General features: G+C 43.2%; 1 long non-coding RNA gene across 1 annotated transcript; it reads right to left on the bottom strand.

Moving 5' to 3' along the window:
- Positions 1-7,714: 7,714 nt before the first annotated feature.
- On the bottom strand, positions 7,715-14,838 carry LOC144320580 (uncharacterized). Its single transcript, XR_013386206.1, has 2 exons — positions 14,275-14,838; positions 7,715-7,879 (listed from the first exon to the last, which is right to left on the bottom strand). It is a non-coding gene; the product is annotated as an uncharacterized LOC144320580 (long non-coding RNA).
- Between the last annotated feature and the right edge of the window lie 6,543 nt (positions 14,839-21,381).

Raw genomic sequence — 21,381 nt, 5'->3', positions numbered from 1 at the left:
AAAACTTATATGAAGTGGAATGCATCTATCTGAGTGTACAATCTGATGAGTTTGGTAAAAACATACCTGTGTAAAAAACACTTTTATGATACACAACACTATCACCACTCTAGAAAGTTCTTTTAAGTAACTTCCCAACAATTTTACTCCCCAATACTCCAGAGGCAATCACTATTCTGATTATTTTTTTCACTATTTTTTTAATACTTTATTTATTTATTCATGAGATACACAGAGAGAGAAGAGAGAGGCAGAGACACAGGCAGAGGAAGAAGCAGGCTCCCCACTCAGGGAGCCTGACATGGGACTCGATCCCAGGTCTCCAGGATCATGCCCTGGGCTGCAGGCAGCGCTAAACCGCTGCTCCACCGGGGCTGCCCTATTCTTTTTCACTATTGATTAGTTTTTTGCCTGTTCTAAAATGTCATTAAAAATCAAAACACAGTATTTAATCTCTTGTGTCAGGCTTCCTTCACTCAGCATAATGTTCTTGAGATTCATCTATGTTGGTACACAGATCAGTAGCTCACTCCTTTTTATTGTTGACTAGTATTCTAGCTGTATGAATATTGCTATTTATTTTCCGTTTGCCCTGTCTACTGTATGTCTTTCCTTCTATTCTTGTCCTCTTTTATGTTAATTGAATATTTTCTAGAATTCCATTATAATTCATCTATTGGCTTCTTACACATACCTCTTTGCATCATTTCCTTAGTGCTTGTCCTAGAAATTAAATAGATATCCCAAACTTCTTTTAACTGTTTAGACTTAATATAATTCTACTTTATGTAAAATGTGTGAATCTTATAACTTTTAGGTCCACTTACCTTTTTTGTCCTTATTGTTACAGTTGTCATTTGTATTCATCACTATTGACATTTGTTTTTTCTGCGCCTCCATGATTTTTGACGATGTGTCCACAGTCACTGAAATCTTTGTTTCTCTGTATATAATTTATCATGTTCTTCTGAATGCTTTCAATATTTTCTCTTTATCTTTGGCTTTCAAAGTCTGACTATGATATAGCTAGACAGGATTTTCCTTGTATTTGTTGATTGGAATTCTTCTGGAATCTCTAAATATGTCTTTTGGCAAATTTGGGGACACTTTTGCTATTTATTTCTTTAAATAAATGTTAGGTCCTGTTTTCTCTTTATTCCCCTTCTGGGGCTCCAATTACATATGTTAGACCTTTCAATATTGTTCCACAGGTACCTATGACTAACTCACTATAAAAACCTTTTTTCTCTCTTTCCTTCAAATTGGATAGTTTTGATTGTTATATCTTCTCCCAAAGATAGATGTAGTGAAATGATGGGACATCTGTACCCCCAATGTTCATAGCAGCAATGTCCACAATAGCAAACTGTGGAAGGAGCCAAGATGTCCTTCAACAAATGAATAGATACAATAAAGATGTGGTATATACATACCATGGAATATTACTCAGCTATCAGAAAGGGTAAATACCTACCATTCACATCAATGTGAATGGTATTATGCTGAGTAAAATAAGTCAGTTGGAGAAAGACAATTTGCATAAGGTCTCACTCATATGAAGGATATAAGAAATAGTAAAGAGACTATAAGGGAAGGGGAGGAAACTGAGTGGGGAAAAATTAGAGAGGAAGATAAATCATGAGAGACTCCTGACTCTGGGAAACAAAGGGTTGCAGAAGGAGAGGAGTGTGGAAGATGGGGTAATTGGGTGATGGGCATTAAGGAGGGCACATGAGATGAGCACTGGGTGTTATACGTTAGCAAACCGAATTTAAATTTTAAAAATACTAAATAAAATAAAATAAAATAAAATAAAATAAGCTGGATAGTATTGATTGCAGTATCTTCAAGTTAATTGAGTTTTCAGCTGTTTCTATTCTGCTGTTAAGATCTCCAATACATTTTAAGATAATATATTTTTTAGTTTTAGAAGTTCTATTTTCCTTTACTTCAAATTTGTTATTTCTGCTAAGATTTTCCAGCTGTTGTTCTATAATAATGAGCACATTTCCTTACTTCCAAGAGCTCCAATAATAGTTACAAGAGCTGTTTTAAAATATTTATCAGCTAGGGACACCTGGGTGCCTCAGTGGTTGAGCGTATGCCTTTGGCTCAGGGCGTGATCCCAGAGTCCCAGAATCGAGTAGTACTGTGCTCACTGCAGGGAGCCTGCTTCTCCCTCTGCCTACATCTCTGCCTCTCTCTCTCTGTGTCTCTCATGAATAAATGGATAAAACCTTAAAAAAAAAATTATCAACTAAGTCCAACACAAGTCATTTTAAGGTTGGTATACATTGATTCTCTTTTTTTCTTAGTGTAGAATCATATTTTCCTATTTCTTTGGAATTCTAGAAATTTTGAATTTTTTATGGACACTATGAATCTGTAGAGGCTCTTGATTTTGTTATATTCTTCTAAAGAATGTTGATCTTTTATGTTTGATCAGGCAATTAACTGAGCTCAAAACTCTGCCTCTCTTGCAGTGGACAATAGCTAAAGACTCTCTTCCATACTTCTAGGCTCAGCTAGTCTCCTTGGAGTCCACCTCAAGTGAAGATGTCAAGTAGGTGATTAGTTCAATACATAGATCTCAGGAGCAAAATCTGGACTAGAGATGAAATGTGAAGGGAATAACCATATAAATGGTAGGTGAAGCCAAGGGCTGCCATAACAGACTGGGTAGCTTAAACCACAGAAATTTGTTTTCTCACAGTTCTGGAGGCTAAAAAGCCGAGAGAAAGTTATTGACAGCATTGATTTCTTCTGACATCTTTCTCCTTGTTTTGTAGATGGCCATCTGTGTCAAAATTTCCTCTTCTTATAAGGACACTAAATTCCCAGAGTTAGCATCAGACCCCACAGCTTAGCAGTCAGGCTGCCACCATTTCAGACACTAATCAGTCTGACTCCCAGACTTCTGAGCCACCTGCTACAAATTGGCAGTTCCCACAAACCCATCCTCAGGTTCGATAATTTGCTAGAATGGCTCACAGAACTCAGGAAAGCATTTTTCTTACTACTACTCGTTTCTTATAAAGGACACAAATGGCCAGCCAGATGGAGAAGTACATAGGTCAAGGTCCAGAAGAGTCCTGAGCATAGGAACCTCTGTTCCCAGAGAGTTGAGAGTACAGCACACTCCTGGCATATAGATGTGTTCACTAACCTGAAAGTTCTCCAAACCCCATAGTCAGGAGGTTTTACGGAGGTTTCATTACATAGGTACAATTGATTAAATCACTGGCCATTGGTGATTAACTCAATCTCCAGCCCCTCTCCTCTCCCTGGATGTCAGATATGGGTGTGAGGATGCTGAAATTTCCAATCCTGAAATCATGCCTTGGCCTTTCTGGCAACCCATACTCATTCTGAAGCCCTCCTGGGGTCTCTAGCCATCAGTCATTCATTAGCATACAAAAAGACGCTCTTATGACTCTGGGTAAATTCTTGTGACAGGAACCAGAGACAAAGACCAAATATATATTCATTACATCACAATATCAAAACCATGTTCACAGATTGGAAAACTCAGAGATTGCTAAGGTATCAGTCCTCCCCAAACTGGTCAACAGATTCAGTGTAATTAGAATAAAAAATCCTAGCAGGCTAATTTTTGTAGAAATTGACAATCTATTTAAAAAATTTTTTTTTTATTTTTAAAATTTATATGCAAATGAGAAAAGTTGTAGAATAGCCAAGATAATCTTGGGGAGGGGGGTGGTGCAAAATGAAGTTGGAAGGCATCAAGTACTGAAATTTGAAACTGCCTGAAAAGAAACAAACATTTCCCTTATGTGAATCTGAAACTTGACATCTGTTTTCCACACACCAAGGCATTTTTTGTGCAGTAAGAGAACATCATGGAGATAACCTAAGTCAAAGCCTTCCCAGACATGCAAGTTGTGATGTTATCATATCAGCCACAGTAGAGAACCCAGCCAAAGCAACAAAAAGTTCTTGACCTCAGAAGAAAATTACTGGCCTACTGTAGATTGATTTTCAATTGTTTACCTTAATCTACTATTTCTCAAAGTATATTACTTGGTGATAATGTTTCACAGAAAGGAAAAGGAAAGAATCTTTTTTTTTTTTAATTTTATTAATTTGAGAGAAAATGAGAGCACACAAGTGAGGGAAGTGAGGGGGAGGGGTAGTAGAGAGAGAAGCAGGCTCCCTGCTGAGCAGGAAACACAGCTTAGGGCTTGATCCCAGGACCCCAAGGTCATGACTGAAGACAAAGGCAGAAGCTTAACCAATGGAGCCATTTAAGCACCTCAGGAAGGGAAGTCTTAACCAAATGAATTTGGAGATTGCTGAGTTCAAAAGATTTTCACCTATTGCCACAGAACTTCCCAGAACCTTTAATATGCTAATGTACTCTGTAAATCTCCAAATGGCAGAGAGTAGACCTTAGTGTGTTTAAAAATTCACTAGTGTAAAAAAAAAAAAAAAATTCACTAGTGTTCAATAAAACAATATACTTTGAGAAATGCTATCTCAGGTCAATAGGAAAATGCTGCAACTATAAATTTATTATTTTTTATTTTTTAAGTTATTTTTTTATTTATTCTTTTTTAACTTATTTTATTTTTTCTGACCCAAGAAGGAAGAACTAACCTTCAAGCTTATTAAGGCAAACCTTATATTTTAGGTGATACAAAGCATCTACTCTTTAACAACAATAAAAAAACCATAGACTGAGGAGTTAGGATGTGCTTTCTTCTAAATATCTGTGTGAAGTTGGGCCAGTATTGCTTTAATCCCTCTAATCCAATTTCTTTCCTACAGCTGTAAAAGCAGAAATCCCCTAGCCAAGGAGTTCTTTGTGATGGCCAAATATAAATGTATTTGAATAACACAGAATTAAAGAGAATACAAATGTTAGGATGGAAATCCCCAGACTGTCTGGTTAGAAATTCCCTGCAATTATCCTCATTCTTGCTCTTTGAGTTCTGACCACAGTATGACCTTGGGCTTGGTTCCAGTGTCCCCTTGGGCAGACTGAACCCAAAAGTGCACGTTGCTGGGCAAAGCCACCAGGGATGAGGCAAATCAGCAAAGATGAAGAAGGGTCTACTTTGTGGGCCTTCCCATCCACAGCTTAACTTCCTCAAATGTCCCCTCCTCAACCAGGCCTATGGGAATTAGTTGTGCGGAAAGAGAAGCAGGGAAGGATCTTTAAAGAACCTACAGTTAGAAAAACCCCAAAATAATTCAGATGATTAGCCCTAGAGGGAGAATTTGAAAAAAAAAAAAAAAAAAAGCTGAAGAGCTGGTGAGAGCACATTCTTCAAAAGATCTTTTACCGTATTTATTTTTTCATTTTATCTTGTTACAGTGAATCCCACTAAATACTCATTGAATATACATTCATTTTAGAAAATGGGAAATATCTCTAGTAAGGCTAAAGAGATATTAAACCTCTATCTGGGGGTGCCTGGGTGGTTCCGTCAGTGAAGTGTCTGCCTTCAGCTCAGGTCAAGATCTCAGGGTCCTGGGATGGAGCCCCACATTGAGCTCTTTGCTCAGCATGGAGTCTGCTTCTCCCTCTTCCTTTGCCCTTTCCCTGACTTATTTGGTCTCTCTCTCAAATAAATAAAATCTTTAAAAAGAAAAGAAAAAAAAAAAAAAACATGTATCTGGAGTGTGAATTTACTCAGTCAGGGGACTTTCCTCTTAACACTTGAAATTATTTGCCCTCAAATTGGACTGTACTTGGCAGTCTAGGGAGGGTAAGACCCTTGGCGGTTGGGGGTGGGGGGGCTTGCATGTCACTGGAGGAGGGTGTGGTGAAGAACACGTACACAGGAGACACTCATACAGTGACAGAGAAGTACAAAAATACAGTATGAAAAAGGAAGATGTTAAAGACAAATGATCCAATTCCAAATGGCTCCCAGGGCCCATCCTTCTTCCATCTCTTCTTCCTCCCTCCATCGTATGCCATCCTGCTCAAGGGAAACAGGAAAGCTGGGACCAAGGTTAGGCTACGTCATGGGTGAATTCGGTTTTTATAAGCTAGTCTGACAAGCTAAAAACCATCTCCCATTATGATGGCCAAGCACATTCCAAATTCCTAAGGGCCTCCTTATATTAGAAGCCTCCTGGGATATAACCTGTTCATGAGCTGGGAATTTCCAATAACATCCAGTCAAGAAATATTTACTAGGTGCCTACTGTGTGCAGGCCTTCCTAAGTGCTGAAAGCACAATGGAGAGTAAAAGACATCATCTCTATTCTCACAGAGTTAATCGTCATTTTCATATTTCCAGGGTTACTCAGATATACAGAAAGTGGGCTGGAGGGAAACAAGATTGAGGCCAGACCAGCCAGGAGGCCCCTTCAGAAATGGGGCCAGGACTTAGTCCTCAACCTTCATTTCTGAGTGGAAGTGGATTAGCAATTAGTATATTTTCGGTGGAACATGTACTTTGGTTAGTGGAATAATGGGCACTCTGTGCCTCTTAAAATGAATAATTGGTTGGGTTTTAATAGTCCTCGCCAACACCTGTCAGTCTTGGTTGAGGACCGCTCCCTCTAGAACCCTAAAGCAGAACATTCAGGTGCTGGCAGGTGGAAGCTCTGTCCTAGAAAGAGTGAGAAGGACAGGACAGTATGGTTGGGGTGGATATATCTTGCCACCTTCCCCTCATTGAGGAGGGCAGTGACTTCTAGACCCCTCTGCATGTTATGGGAAAACCATGAAACCAGGGACAGCATCTCAATCTCATCTCCTTAGACACCTCTTCTCAGCCATTTCTAACCAGCTACCTGGGTATGCTCTGGCGAGGACATTTTAAGAAACACAGCTCTGGTCCTTTGCATGGCGCCCAGCAAAGAGTAAAAACTGGCTGAAAGAACAACATAGATTTTGCTCATGGAACAGCATGTGTTCACATTCTCCATCATGTCTGTCTTCATTTCAGGTTTTAATTTTCTCTCCTCTTACTTAGCGCTTATCCCTCCATGCTTGAGAAGTCTGGCTTCTTTTAGTGAGCTACCAATCCCCCATTCCTCCTGGAGGTCCTCACACCCCACTAGTCAGTTTTACATGCAGTAGGTGCATGCAGTTTTACATGCAGTTTTACATGCAGTAGGTGCTCAGGACTGTTTTCTAGATTGAACCAAGGTATATCTACTGCATGTAAAACTCTGCCCTGACTGCTGGGGGGGTGCCACAAAAATGACCAGGAGGAACACGCACTCTTCCTACAGAAAGCATTTCTTCTGGCCTTTACTGGCTCCACTGAACTTTTCTTTAATCCTCTATCATTAGCTCCCTAGTTCTGCCCTCTGTAGCTTCCCCTTTGCCTCTAAAATATAAACTTCCAGGCTATGATAGATCGTGACATTACTGGCCCCAAATGAATCATGGGTCCAGTGAATAGCATCAGTCTCTAGGGCATATCTCCTCCCATACTGAACCGGAGCTTAGTCACGTGACTTGTTTTTGGCCAGTGGACATTAGCAAACAAAAGGCAAGTGGGGACCTGCGAAGTGCTTGAGCATTGCAGTTTTTTCCCTTGGAATACTGCCGCTGCTGTGTGGGGATGTCTGGTCCAGACTCCTGGAGGATGAAAATCATAGAGAGAGAAGCCCACCTGTCCCTGCCATCCCGCTGAGTCCCGCATGCAGGGGACCTGCCAGCTGAATGCAGCCTCATGACAGAGCCCAGGTGAGACCAACAAAAGAACCACCCAGCCCTGACACAGGATCATAAGAAATAACTGTTGTGTAAGCCACAGTCAGGGATGTTTTGTTGTGCAGCAACTGGTAATGGAAATGTATGACCGGTTTGCAAGGCCGTCCTCTGACTCCATCCTGGAAGAGCTCCACCTTAGTCCAGAAGGTCTTTGGTCAACGCTTCACACTGCTCTGCCTGGGTCGACCATGCAAAAAGGAAGACCATGAGCTCTTGAATCTACCTTTTGACCTCTGAGCTTTCTGGGCTGTGTGGCTTTGGAAATTTACTTGACCTTTCCATGCATCAGTTTTCAGCCTTAGGGAAGTGTTTCTCAAAATGCAGTCTACTTGCATCACAACTACCCAGGGTTTTGTTAAAAAGTAGGTTAATCAGCTATTTTTAATAACAGCCACAAACTGAAAACAATGTCACCACCCATCAGCTGGTGAAAGTATATATATATATGTATATATTCATATAATGAAATACCTCCTAGCAATTAAAAAAAAAAAAACCAACGCTGTTGATATATTGAGCATGGTTGATTTCTTGCCTGTGGATTTTGAACTGGGCTAGAATGAAAATTAAAAACTGGTAGGTGTAGGGAAACCACTTTCTTCCCACAGGGTAGACTAAGAAGCAAAGAAAGGGGGATTTCACAGAGAGAAGAATGTAGCATCTCAGCAGGAAGAAGCTACCTGGGACCCAATCACTGCAGGTTCCCTCCAGAAGCCCAGCCATAGGCCTGTTTTGCAGTCTGTGAGACACCCCCACATCCTTAAAATAAATTCCCCCTTTTTTCTTTAAACTGACTTGACTTATATAGCAGATGGTAGCCACTATAGGGTCTAACACTGTGTTTCCCCACTCCCTTCTATAGCTTTCTCTGAGAAATCCCTGCCTGCCCCAATTTTCATGAGGTAGGACAACCCACCATGGACACTCCTCCCAAGGGTGAGCACATAATCCAGGCTGGCCGATCAGGGCACCCTATTTCCCTGGCCACAATGACTGGTTTGTGTATGGACACATGACTCAAACAAGGCCAATCAGTGTCTTCTCTAGAATTCATACAAGGAGCTAGAAATTTCTTTTTCTGCTAAGATGGTAAAACACAGACAATGTGAGTTTGGGACACTCAGTCACCATTTTACCCTCTTTGTGAAGAGGGCTTGCTGGGAGGGAGGGGAAGAGAAAGAGAAAGAGACAGAGACAAGACACCTCTGAAGACATGAAGCTTTAGATTCCATCCTGCCTAAAGCCAGATCCATTCCTAGATTGTCTGGTTATGTCAGCCAGTAAATTTCTTTTATTTCTTTGTTCAACCCAGCTGGAATTGGGTTTCCATCCCTTGCAACCAAAATGGCCCTGGCTTATATAAGTTCATTTTCATTACTTGCCACCAAAATCCTCATGATGGAACAATATACACAAATATGGGATTTTATAAAGTCTCAGAGTTTAGACAACTGTAGAATTAACAAGACCACTGTTTTTGCAGCGGCTTCTAAGTAATCCCCATAACTCCTCCAGGTCCACCACCAGGTCCACCTGCTGCAGGTTCTTCAGCCTTTAGTCTTTGTTATGGGTTGAATTGTGTCTCCTCCACTCCAAAAAAGAGATATGTTAAGGTCCTACTCTGTTACCTCAAAACGTAAGCTTATTAGAAATACAATTATTAAAGACGTAATTGGTTAAGATGAAATAATACCACAGTGGGGTAGGTCCCTCATCCATTATGACTGGTATCCCTACATGAAGACAGAGACCCAGAGACAACACTAAGTGAATTTGGAGGCTGCATCTATAAGTAAGGAATCCTAGGACCACCAGAATAAGGAGAGAGGCACATGGAAGTGATTCATCCCCCCCAGCCCTCAGAAGGGACAAATCTGTTGACACTTTGATTTTGGACTTCTGGGCTCCAGATCTTTGAGTTAAGAAAAAGCCACTCAAACTGTAATACTTTGTTAGGGCAGCCCGAGGCCACTAATACAGTCCCCAAACCATGAGGTGCTGTCTGGGTGATGGCTACAGGTACAGCAGGTGCTGCCCTCACTGCCTGATAGGAGGCTGTCATTTTATTCAGGTCAGAACGACCATCTTTACTTAGACCACCTTCCTACTCCACTACCCCTCTCTGTTTTCTTCCTGCTTTAGGGTAACTGGAGACCTAGATGGTAACTCTGATAGGGTGGCCATAGTTAACCCCAATGGAATTGAGTTCAGAGCCCAGTTTCCAAAACACTCAAACATCTGAGGAAGTAGCATTCACAACTGGCTGCAGGAGATGGAGACAGAACCACATGCCTCGGCAGAACCCACAGCAAGACAGGCGCCCCACCGCTGGTGTTCAAGGCCCTATTCCCAGCTGGTGTCTGGGCAGTGCGTGTGCTAACTGTCCTGGGGAACACAAGACTCTCCTTCTCTTTTCCCAACAGCCAGCCCCACAACCCAATACTAACTCTGGACAGCCAACCCAGGGCACAGGAAAGGGAGAGAGATGGGGGCAAGGGTGCTGGATGAGAAGGGGAGCACACAGAGCCTGGCATCTCTGTCCCAAGGAGAGACCACAGAAGAGGAGACCCCAGCTTGGCTACCTGGTCTCTACAGCAAACTCATAGAAGATGGGGTGGACTTAGCACAAGTGCCAGCTCAGGAAGAAAGCTGACAATGGAGACTCAGCAAGCTGCAAGAGAGATTCAGAAGATGAGCTGGTAATTGCTACTCAAATATTTTCTCCTCCAGAATTTTTCTTCTGAAAAGACCATAATCTCTTTTCTCATTCACCAAGTCCTCACTCCACCTGCTGGGAGGACCTTCTGACCTGGATGCTCCTGACCCTCCAGCTAATTGTGAGAGGAGCTGCTGAGCATTTTCAGGCTCTGTCCAACGGTTGGGGAGGAGAGCGGATGGGGAGCCACATTCCTACAGTAAAGCAGTAACCTAGAGAGCAACAAGGAGGGAGTTGTGGGTTTAGGAGGAAAATAAATCTCCTAGGAGATGTCAGATACTTGGTTCCCATGTATCTGAAATGGCTCCATTAAATTGGCATTTATTGATTTAATGTTCAAGCGAGATTGGTGCCAAGGAGTAAAGCAAACTGTCCTGATCCTGTAGTCCACGCAGGTTTTAGTGACCAAAACCCCACAGGCAAGTGAGAGGAGGAGGTCAGGATTCTCTTTATGATGCAAGCCTCCCTGAGGCACCATGGGTGACCTCGCCTCGCCCCTTGCCGTGCCTCAGTGTTCGTCCAAGCCCCTCTTCTTCACTTACCTCAAGCCCAATCTGAGCTTTCAATATCTAGAAATCTCTGCATATCTGAATATAGGGAAGATGTGGAATAGAATCATACCACATCAAACCTCCCCAGCTTGAGAAAGGTTGGTATACCCAAGGCCACCAAAGACAGTTCTTCAGTGGAGATTGTCAAGGAGGAGAGAAATAAAATTCTGGGTTTGGGGTTGTTGGTTTTGTTGTTTTTTCTTCTCTCTCTCTCTCTCTCTCTCTCTCTTTGTCAATTGCTTTCAGCTTTAGATATAGCACTTAAAAATGTGTCAAACCTTGAGACTGGAATTATCCTTAAGGACAGCCCACTAACACACCATACCATATATGCCCAACACTGCTGCAGGCCCAGTGGAAAATTCAGTCAAAAGACCTCAGGGGAACACACAGTTCTTCCCCAGATGCTTTGTCCCCAACTTCTTCCATACCCCTGCGACCCATTCCTGTCCCTCTGGGCATCTCCTTCTAGTGCCCATCCCTTGACAGTTTAGTCTCTTCTTACTCCAGGTATATCTCTTTTGCACTTTTCTAAAGGAAATAGGAAAGAAAAAAAAAAAAAAGACTCCATTTTATCTCCCTCACTATCTTTCTTTCCTGCAGATTCTGTAAGAAAAAACTCAGTGGCCCAGAACCATCAGTGTCGTTAGTGGACCAGAACCACAGCATCCAGGTAGGAACAATTCAAAGTATACAATCCATGGCCATGGACAGTCTGGCCATTATAGATTTCACTTAGCGCAAGAGAAAAAGAAAAAACAAAGTTATGGTGGGGCTAGACCCAGCCTCTTCAAGGAAGCAATCAGCAGAGGGAGAGAAAAGCAAGGGGAATTCCAAGTACAACTGGGGCCAACAGACATGCTTAGGTCAGTGGAGGCAAGGGCATCCCTGCTTATCTAAATGAATAGCATTTTCTTCCAAATAATCACCTGGGAAAGTGTATCCTTATTTCAACAGAGAAACTTTGTTTTGTAATAAATATTCAGGAAGCTCTATGTTGCCTTTAGAATTTAAACTTATTATTCTAGATGTTTTCAGCAACCACAAATCCTTTCAGGACATATTTGATGACAGAAATGAGTCTAAAGTAATTTGGAGTAAAGCCTAATTAATAAGCTGGGCAATTACCTTTTAGGTCAACATCTAGGTGTGGCTGGTTTAGTGATTAGTTTTCTCTTGTGCTCTACAAAATCGCCCAGAAAGGAGGCCAGGCTGGTCAGGCAGTGATCATTGTGCCCGCCAGTCAATGGGGTCTTGACAGTGTTAGATCCAACATACTAAGCACCATTGAGTAGATAGGGTCAGTGCCACTGGAAGAAAAAGTCCTTATCCTCTGAAGACCTTTACTTTTCTGGTGTGTGGCAGCCTTGTGTTTGGGTCCTGAGTATTTTCTCCAACCCTCATCTCCCTCCCTTCCCCATCAGAGGTACTTTCCCAGTCTTCCTCAAACCTTGGGATCAAGGCCAAGAGGAATCCCCCCCCCCAACCCCCTGCACCTCAGAGCACCCCTCCCCCTTAAACCACCCTTAAACCACTCCAACAACAGAAAATAGATAAAGCACAAAGTGACCATCTCCTCCCCAATTTCATATGCCTAGGCACGCTACTCCTGTTAACAGCCTAGTATTTCCTTCTAGACGGTTTCTCTTTGGGGACTCTAAAGCATGCTCTTTTACCTGAAACAATATACCTGTCTGAAATACTAGATAGAGTCCATTGCAGTAGCTACACTGGCACACCTCCGCAGAGCCTTGGGCAGGTTGTGAATGCCTCGGGCCAAACTGCCTTAAATCTGAAGTCTGAAGATCTCTTGGCTCAGCTACAACCCATACCAATCTCAGTCCCAGTGGGACCCAGGTGGGCTGTGGGACAAGCAAAGGCGTGCTGCTGAGCCTGCTCAAGAGCCAAGTGACAGGGTCAGCAGTGCTTGCTGGCCTCAACAGCCAGCAGTGTAGGGCCAGGTTCTGATCTGAACTTGGTCCTGGGCTGAGTCTGTTTACTCTCCTACCTATGAAGACAGAGTTGGAGTAAGAGGAGTCAGTTGGGAAGGTGCCCAGGGAACCAATTTATACCTTAATGAAAGAGTGAAAACTGTATTGATCAGCACTCTGCTCAGGGAGTGGCCTGAATGTTGTTTAAAGCAAGATTTTGATTAATTATATAGGGTGCTAGGGGGACATAACATTTGTAGAGTACATATCTACTGGCTTGGTCTGCCCAGCATTCATTTCCTTGTCTTGGCATAAGAAATCATAGTTTCCATGGGGAACCACCTCCTCACTTTCAGGGCATGTGGTTTGGGAATGGGACTCCTCCAGGCTCTCAGTGTGACCCAAGCATGGCCAATCACAGCAACCAATAGCTTTGGTTACAGTAAGTGATTACTGGTTGGGCAAATGACCAAAGTCAATTCCATGATGCTGAACTCTTTGCGGATACTTTTGAGAACTATAAGACTCTTTCTATTGGGGCGGCCAAGAACTGACAGCCTCTTGCCACCATCAGTCGGGAGATTGTGCCAGGGAGCAGGGTAGGAGAAGGACCAGAGATATAGGACAAAAATTATGAGTCTTGATGACATTGGGTAAGCCTCAGGACCCAGCTAGGCTCAAAGTGAGATGCGGCCCTGGGTTTTTCCTTTAAATGAGTCAATACATTCCCATTTTTGTGTAAGCTGGGCAACTACCTTTTAGGTCAACATCTAGGTGTGGCTGGTTTAGTGATTAGTTTTCTCTTGTGCTCTACAAAATCACCCAGAAAGGAGGAGTACCTCATGTTTTCAGGTACTTTCACTCAGGAAACACAAAACATCCTGGTTTAGTATGACTTCCTAAGTATACTTCCTAAAGAGGATGAAGCTGGGCTTTAGTTCCACTGAGAAGATGTGGAAATCTGGGGTGCTCCTTTTCAACCCTCCCCTCACGAATGTTCATCTGCTCATCTCTAAATAAACACTAAACAAATACTTGAATAATACCCATTTGAAAGAGTGGTAAGGTATGGTCTGCTAAAAAAATAAAAAATAAAAAAAATAAAAATAAATAAAAAAAGGGTATGGTCTGCTAGAGATACTCCTATCATGGTTCTGACCTAGGAACTACATGCTCCATCTCTCTACTCACTGTGTGGCCCTGAGGACATCCCACAGCTTCTGTAGGTCTGAACATAAGTCCTGAATGTAAGTTTGGAGAAGTGTTTGGAAATTACTATGGCAACAATTTTGAATCAAGGCATATCTGAAAACCTGCCACCTTGAAAGGCTGAGGCTTTGTGGAGGAAAACATCTTGAGGGAAGAAAGTAGCACCTGATTTCACAGCGAGGAAGCTGAGCTTGGACAACATTTCAGCACCAATAGATCAGTAATGCCAAATGGAACTTCATCTGTTTGAAAGACAACTGAAAATGGCCCAATAACTGAACTGACCTCTAGTCTGCCCCTTCTCTCTCTCTTCACCTACCCTGACACAAGCAAACATTCCAGAACATTCCAGAATGTTCACATGACCAAAGTAGATAACCAATGGGAGACCAATACTGGGGAGAACATAATTGCACAATTTAACAGTCATTCCAGCCTTTTCAAGAAAACATGGGAACCTCAGCTCTTTTAAACATCTAACATTTTCCCATATCTGTTTATCCACAGTAGAATCTGCTGGTTGAGAAGGTTTTCAATGGAACAAGAATGAATTCAGTGGGGACCACCTGGGTGGCTCAGTTGGTTGAATATAGGACTCTCGGTTTGGGCTCAGATCATGATCCCTGGGTCCTGGGATGGGGCCCCGAGTCGGACTCACGAGGAGTAGGTCTGCTGGGGATTCTCTCTCCCTTTCTGGCTCTTACTGCTTGTGCGAATGTGCATGCACACTCTCTCTCTTTAAAAATGAGTAATTAAATCTTTAAAAAAAAAGAATGAATTCAGTAATGCTTTACACAATGAATTTATATATTATTCATAATAGCAATAGCACTTAACATTTGGAAAGAGAGTTGCACAAGACTGTGCCAGTCGTATTATGGATTCAGTGTTCATGGTCCTCTTGGGGCCAAGGATTCCTGGTACATGGGTAAGATAAGTAGGACAGTCCCTGAGGCTGCCCATCCACTGCTCTTCTTCCAGCAGCCCCCCTTGTTTTGTCAAAGGTGTTTTCTTGGTATTGTTAACAAAGGCGCTCACCACACACTCCTTTGGTCTGAGGTTAGGCTGTCCTCCCCTTTGCGCTCCTTGTTCTTCAGGGAGGTGGACAGGAAGTTCAAGCCATCTTCCCTATCTCCTACACTGGGTTGAACTCAGGGCTCTGATTGAAGCTCTACTGCTCCTTCACCTTCTAAACTCCCAAGACAAAAATCAGGACTGCAAACGACACCCACTCAGGTTGTTGGGGGTTGCAAAAGTTTATGGTTGATGTACATGATCAACTACTTTAAAAAGCACCCATGTAAGTCCTACATTTTAGAGAAGACTCTCAGATAACACCCAGGCAGGCTGTCTCCTGGAGAGCCCATTAGCATCAAGCAAGGCTAGCAGGGGCTTATTTTAAGTGCAAGAGTCTCCTTGTATTTTTTTCTTTCTATTGAAGAGTTTCCTTTTAAAAAAAATTATTTTAAAAAAAGATTTTATTCATTTATTCATGAGAGAGAGAGAGGCAGGGACACCAGCAGAGGGAGAAGCAGGCTCCATGCAAGGAGCCCAATATGGGACTCGATCCTGGGTCTCCAGGATTACGCCCTGGGCTGAAGGCAGGTGCCAAACCACTGAGCCACCCAGGGATTCCCCCAAGAGTTTCCTTTTAAAAGCCCAAGCCTTCTCCCCATTCCTAGATCCACTGCCTCAAAAACTCTATCTTCACATCTGCTAGTAGGTGATGTCCCCATAAGAGTTCTTTAAAAATCCAGATGTTTGAGGGCTCAGGCTAGCTTAAGGCTATGGTCAACAGTTTCTCCATGGTGCCGCCTCCCTGACCCATTACCAAGACTTGGGCTAATCAGCCACAAGGCTCCGGCACTCTCCCTGCACCCCCAGTCAATAGAATTTTTACACACATCTCTGACCTCTTAAGAGCTCAAATGAGCTCTACTGCCATGCTCTGAACCAAGAAGTAAAGAATAGTCAATGTGATACTCAAGAAACCAGGGGCACAGTAACTATGTGACGGGGGAAAAAAATCCCAGCCTATTCTCAAGCCTGACCCTTCTATATCTTTGAAGCCCAGATAAGAAGAAAAGATAATATGGGAATGGGTGGGGTTGGCAGCTGCTGCTCTGAAGCTCCTGTGCATGGCTGATTGATGCAGTAAGCATGGTGCAAGGGTTAGACAGGACTCTGGATTTCCCACTAGGTTCCCAAAACTGCTCAGCTTCTCACAAATATTCCAATCAAGAATGGAAGAATGTATCTTTTCCTAAAAGATATCCTACTAGACCAGGAACAGCCAGTGTGATCTGCAGAATAAAAGTATTATGTGTAATTTTCTTTCTTTTTTTCTGACAGATATGGAGAGTCTCATGGTCAAGTCAGCTTGAAAAGTGGTAGGTTTTGTTTTTTTTTTTTTTTAAGATTTTATTTATTTATTTGGGGTTTTTAAAAAGATTTTGTTTGTTTGTTTGTTTGTTTGTTTGTTTGAGAGAGAGCACGAAAGAGTGGGAGCAGCAGAGGGAGGAGAAGCAGGCTCCCCTCTGAGCCGGGAGCCTGATGCAGGGCTCAATCCTAGGACCCTGAGATCATGACCTGAGCTGAAAGCAGACGTTTAAATAATGGAGCCAGATGCTCCCAAAAGTGGTAGGTTTAACAAAGACAGTTTCAACCTCATGATTTAGCAGAGCCTTTGTTAAATTAATGTACATTGTGATGCTCCAAACCTGGGCCGGAGATTACAGTGCTGTCTACATCTCTAATAATCCTTCCCAGGGGAAGCATCCCATGATGCTACTGTACTGTGGAGCATGCTCTATAAAGTGCTACAGTGGACCAGATCTGGTCAATCAAAGCATTCTGGAGTCAGCAGAGGGAGACACAACTCTGGGTTTTGTTTTGTTTTGTTTTTTTAAGTACTGGGCAGAGACAGTCTCTCTGTCCACCAGGGTTGCTGAGAGAATAAAATATTCAGGAGAAGGAAGACAACACCCAAGAAAACAGCTCTGAGATGGGAGAGGGCTGAATAATAATGACATCATAGTTTCTTGGGTGGGTCTGGTGTGAGCAGTACTCTCGGATCCAACAGCTGAGTCAGAGCCCACCTTTCCAGTTCACCCTGACTGGACAGATGCTGGCACTCCACCCTGGAACAAAGCGAACTTCATGGAGATGCCTGCAGGCCCTCTTTTTTACTTCAAAATTTGTCATAAGCAGTTTGACTCCCAGCCACATGCAGGTGCCCTATCTCATCTCTGGCCTTCTGGCTAAGCACATCCATGTACTAGATGTTGAAGATAAGCCCTGTGATTCAGGCTGATGTTAACCTGTTATGTTGAAGCGTGCTTTGAATCTTCACCAGGGAGCAAACAGCAAGAAAGAATCCTAAGCATTTAGCACATAACCCTTATGTTGACAAAACCCTCTCGATACCAGGAGAGATGTCTGACAATTCCCATTCTGCAGATGAGGAAATGAGCTTCAGGCGCACAACCTGTTCACTGCCACACACAAGCTGACACAGCTAGAGTTCACGCAGGGCTCATTCCTACTTCTGTGCTATTTGTCCAACACTCTACTGAAACTTGAGAAACCAAAAGCTTTCCTCAGAAATTATTGAATCGAACTTTTTAAAAACTAAAGCCTTTCAAAAAGGACTTTAAAATCACAGCCATATCAAAACTTAAAAGACAAACTCATTCTAGCCCATCACAGGTCGACAGGAAGGACAATTCAGGAGTAACTGACCAAGTGTGGGGAGTGTCAAGACAGGTGGCTGGGGGAGCATCCTGGGGCAGGGACACCCTCAGGAATTGCTGAGATTTTCAGGTGCAAGAGGTGGCTCCGTGACAGGGAGGGCTCACACAATTTTTTACTTTTTAGGCCTCTTAGGACAGCATTATCAAACCACACATATTAAAAGGTAGCCATATCTGGGATGCCTGGGTGGCTCAGTGGTTGAGCATTTGCCTTCAGCTCAGGTCATGATCCCGGGGACCTGAGATCAAGTCCCGGTAACGACTCCCCACATGCTTCTCCCTTTGCCTCTGTCTCTCATGAATAAATAAATAAAATCCTTAAAAAAAAAAAAAAAAAAAGGTAGCCATATCCTAAATTTCTAAAGCTTTTTATAATTCTTTTAAATTACTTGGTAGGGGGACGAGTAGCAATTCACTTAACAGATGATTAGTTACGGTTCCTTGGCAGCCACCTGGGCTCAGAAATGCTTGGAAGAAACTCTCACCTATGTTGTTCTCAATATTTTAACAATTTTTTTTTAATTTTTATTTATTTGTGATAGTCACAGAGAGAGAGAGAGAATGAGGCAGAGACACAGGCAGAGGGAGAAGCAGGCTCCATGCACCGGGAGCCTGACGTGGGATTCGATCCCGGGTCTCCAGGATCACACCCTGGGCCAAAGGCAGGCGCCAAACCGCTGCGCCACCCAGGGATCCCTCAATATTTTAACAATTAAGCCAGGAAATGTTTCATTTTGTGGATATTCAATAATTTTTGCTCTTTTCCTTACATAATTTGGAGCCAGTATTTTTTTTTCCTGGTATTTTGCAAACCTTTCCATTGGTTCTTCAAAGCTTACAGATCTTAGGCAAGAGGACTTTAACTGCCTAACAGGTAAAATGGCAGGAAGGTCAAAAGAGCATGAAACTGAGAGAAGAGTATGCAGATGATCCAGAACCAAGTGAACTCAGTATTTAAGACAGCCTGAGGGAAGCTGTCCCAATGTGAGGTTGGATCCCTCCATGCAGCACTGCAGGCACCATTTGAAAATATACAGTCCCCACCAATGTCTTTCCTTAAAGACTATGAAGAGCTTCAGGGATGTCCTACCATCCCCCCTTCCTTTGGGGCATCATGTGCTCCCAAGACTAGTTCCCCAAATGGACGCCAGGGAGACCAGTCGTGGTGCCAACCATTCTCATGGCTGTGGTGACAGGGTATTTATTCAAGGAGTAGACACACAAAGTTGTCACATGTATCCTTACTGGGCTGGTTCCTTATCCTTTGTCTTTGAGCTGACCTCTGATTTCTACAAACTCACCCACCTTCATAGGTTTGAATACAGCATTTCCCAAACTGTAGCAGAAATTATTAACAAAATAGCCAATCTGAATATTTTGGGGTGCAAGGCTCTTTAGAAGGTTGGGAATGGGAAGGAAACAGAGTGTCCTGAGACCTTAGAGAAAATACCTTGATATTTATAAAACAAAAACAACACAACTAACCTACCTGCTGCCCCAAATAAATATATATGATGGGGGTGGGGGTTGGTGCAACAAGTAGGCAATGGTATCTTTCTGATTTTTTTCCTGCACCATTTCACACATTGACCTCAATTTCACAGAGGAAACCCAAGTGTGGGGAGGTAAGTTATATAATGTCATAACAGCTGCCAAGCTGAACCAGAAAGCAAGCCTCGCCACCTAACTCCTGAGATTACCATCACCTCCCCTGCAGACCCAACAGAAGGGTCTCAGCAGACCAGGATCCACATCCAAAACCACCAGCATCAGAAGGACAAGGCAAAGAGGGAGTGGCCCATCTGCCAAAACTCAGACCTGGGTCAACAGGGCTGACTCAGACACTGTGCTCAGGCTTGGGGTTATGTTATCTGATAGGTATGGGCCAAATATGATGAGGGATTAGCGCAGCCCCAGACCCAGGCAGTCTCAGACGAAATGAAAGCTTTTATTTGCTTGAGTAAAGGAGTGATGTAGCTTGGCCTCCGTAAGATGCCAAACACTGATAAATTATCCCACTTCAATGGCCTCTTAGACCTAGCCAACTGGATGGAGTCCAAAAAGACCCAGCTTGCCTACTGACATTCCCATTGACCATTAGTCCTTCTGAAGAACAGGCTAGGGGTCGTCTGACCATGGATACTCTGAGCACAAGCGGCTTCTCATCCACCCTGGAGTCAAGGGAGGAACAATCGAGATCTGTGTGGGGAGTCCTGCCTGTGATGCTCTTTCCCAATTCATCACAGACTGGCTAATATTGCCCACACTGGTACATCCACAGGTCTCCAACAAAGTACCAACAGGCAAAGTCAATGGAACCCTTCACTTTAATCCTCACACCATGAAAAAGCCCCCAGTAAATCCATTTCAGCAGCCCACTTTGGTCTCCTACCCCACCCAGCTGAGTCCCACCCCCACCTTGGGCATGGCCAACCCCATGAAAATTCCTTATTTCCCTGATGTTTCCTTTTCTCCATCTACCTTTAATCTTATCCACTTCTCCCACTCCATCCTGCCTACTTCTTTCCCTGCCATTAGCGCTACTCAGCATAAAACTGCTGGCATGGGCCTCACTGAGGAGGACCTCAAAACAAAAAACCTAGCAGGAAATGGCTGCCTCAGTGGGGTCTTGTTGTCCAGTGACAGTGAAAAGACAGGCACCATGATGCAACTTAAGCTTTTGCGTTCCTGTTGGGTTTGTAATCAGGGATGTCCTTCACCACTTTTTATCAGAAAAGATTAAAAAACAAACAAACCATGAGGTTTAGTTGACCTATGAAGGCAATCTGGATTTCTGCAGAGCCTCCTGTCACTCTTTCCCCATCACTATGGTATGCTGCAATATCCTGGCTTCTTCCCACCCCTTATCAACTGCCTTGATGAATATGGTAAAGTAATTATGATAAAGGAGCCTAGCTGGTCTTGACACAGAAAGACAGAAGCAGGTAGATGACATAAAGGCAAAAGCAGGAGCGAATCTAAGAATAAGGCAGAAACTGGAAGGGCTGAATGTCAAAGGCAGACCAGCCACCTGAATAGGATGGCTTCCACCCAGTGAATGATACTGCTTCTCTTGGGCATTTGAAAAGGGGCTGGGAGCAGGCTGTATAAATATTACATTTCTCCTCCTTTGGCAATGTCATCACCACTACCAGATACTCCTATTGCAGAAGCAGCTACGCCAGGAGGGCTGGAAATACCAGGCCCTTCTGAGTTCACAGCAGAGAGCAGTACACACCCCTTGTACTACTTGCAATGATCTGACTGGGGTCCATATGCCACTGGAAACTGACCAACAATACTATTTGCAGAGCTTGCTAGAAGAGAAAGGCCCTGTCATATCCAACATAGCCCCCTTAGTTCTAAATTTAATCATGGGCAAATTTGGGTTCAAACATGAGCAGCGGTAAATATGATTGCAGCATATGTGGCAGGCAGAATTTTCCAGTGGCCATTGATGCACCACTGCTGGCTTGAAGACAGAAGGAACCAAGATGAAAGGAATGCAGGCAACCCCCAG

This window comes from Canis aureus, chromosome 1 (assembly GCF_053574225.1).
Source record: "Canis aureus isolate CA01 chromosome 1, VMU_Caureus_v.1.0, whole genome shotgun sequence".
NCBI lineage: Eukaryota > Metazoa > Chordata > Mammalia > Carnivora > Canidae > Canis > Canis aureus.
This window is presented reverse-complemented; position numbering and strand designations above follow the sequence as displayed.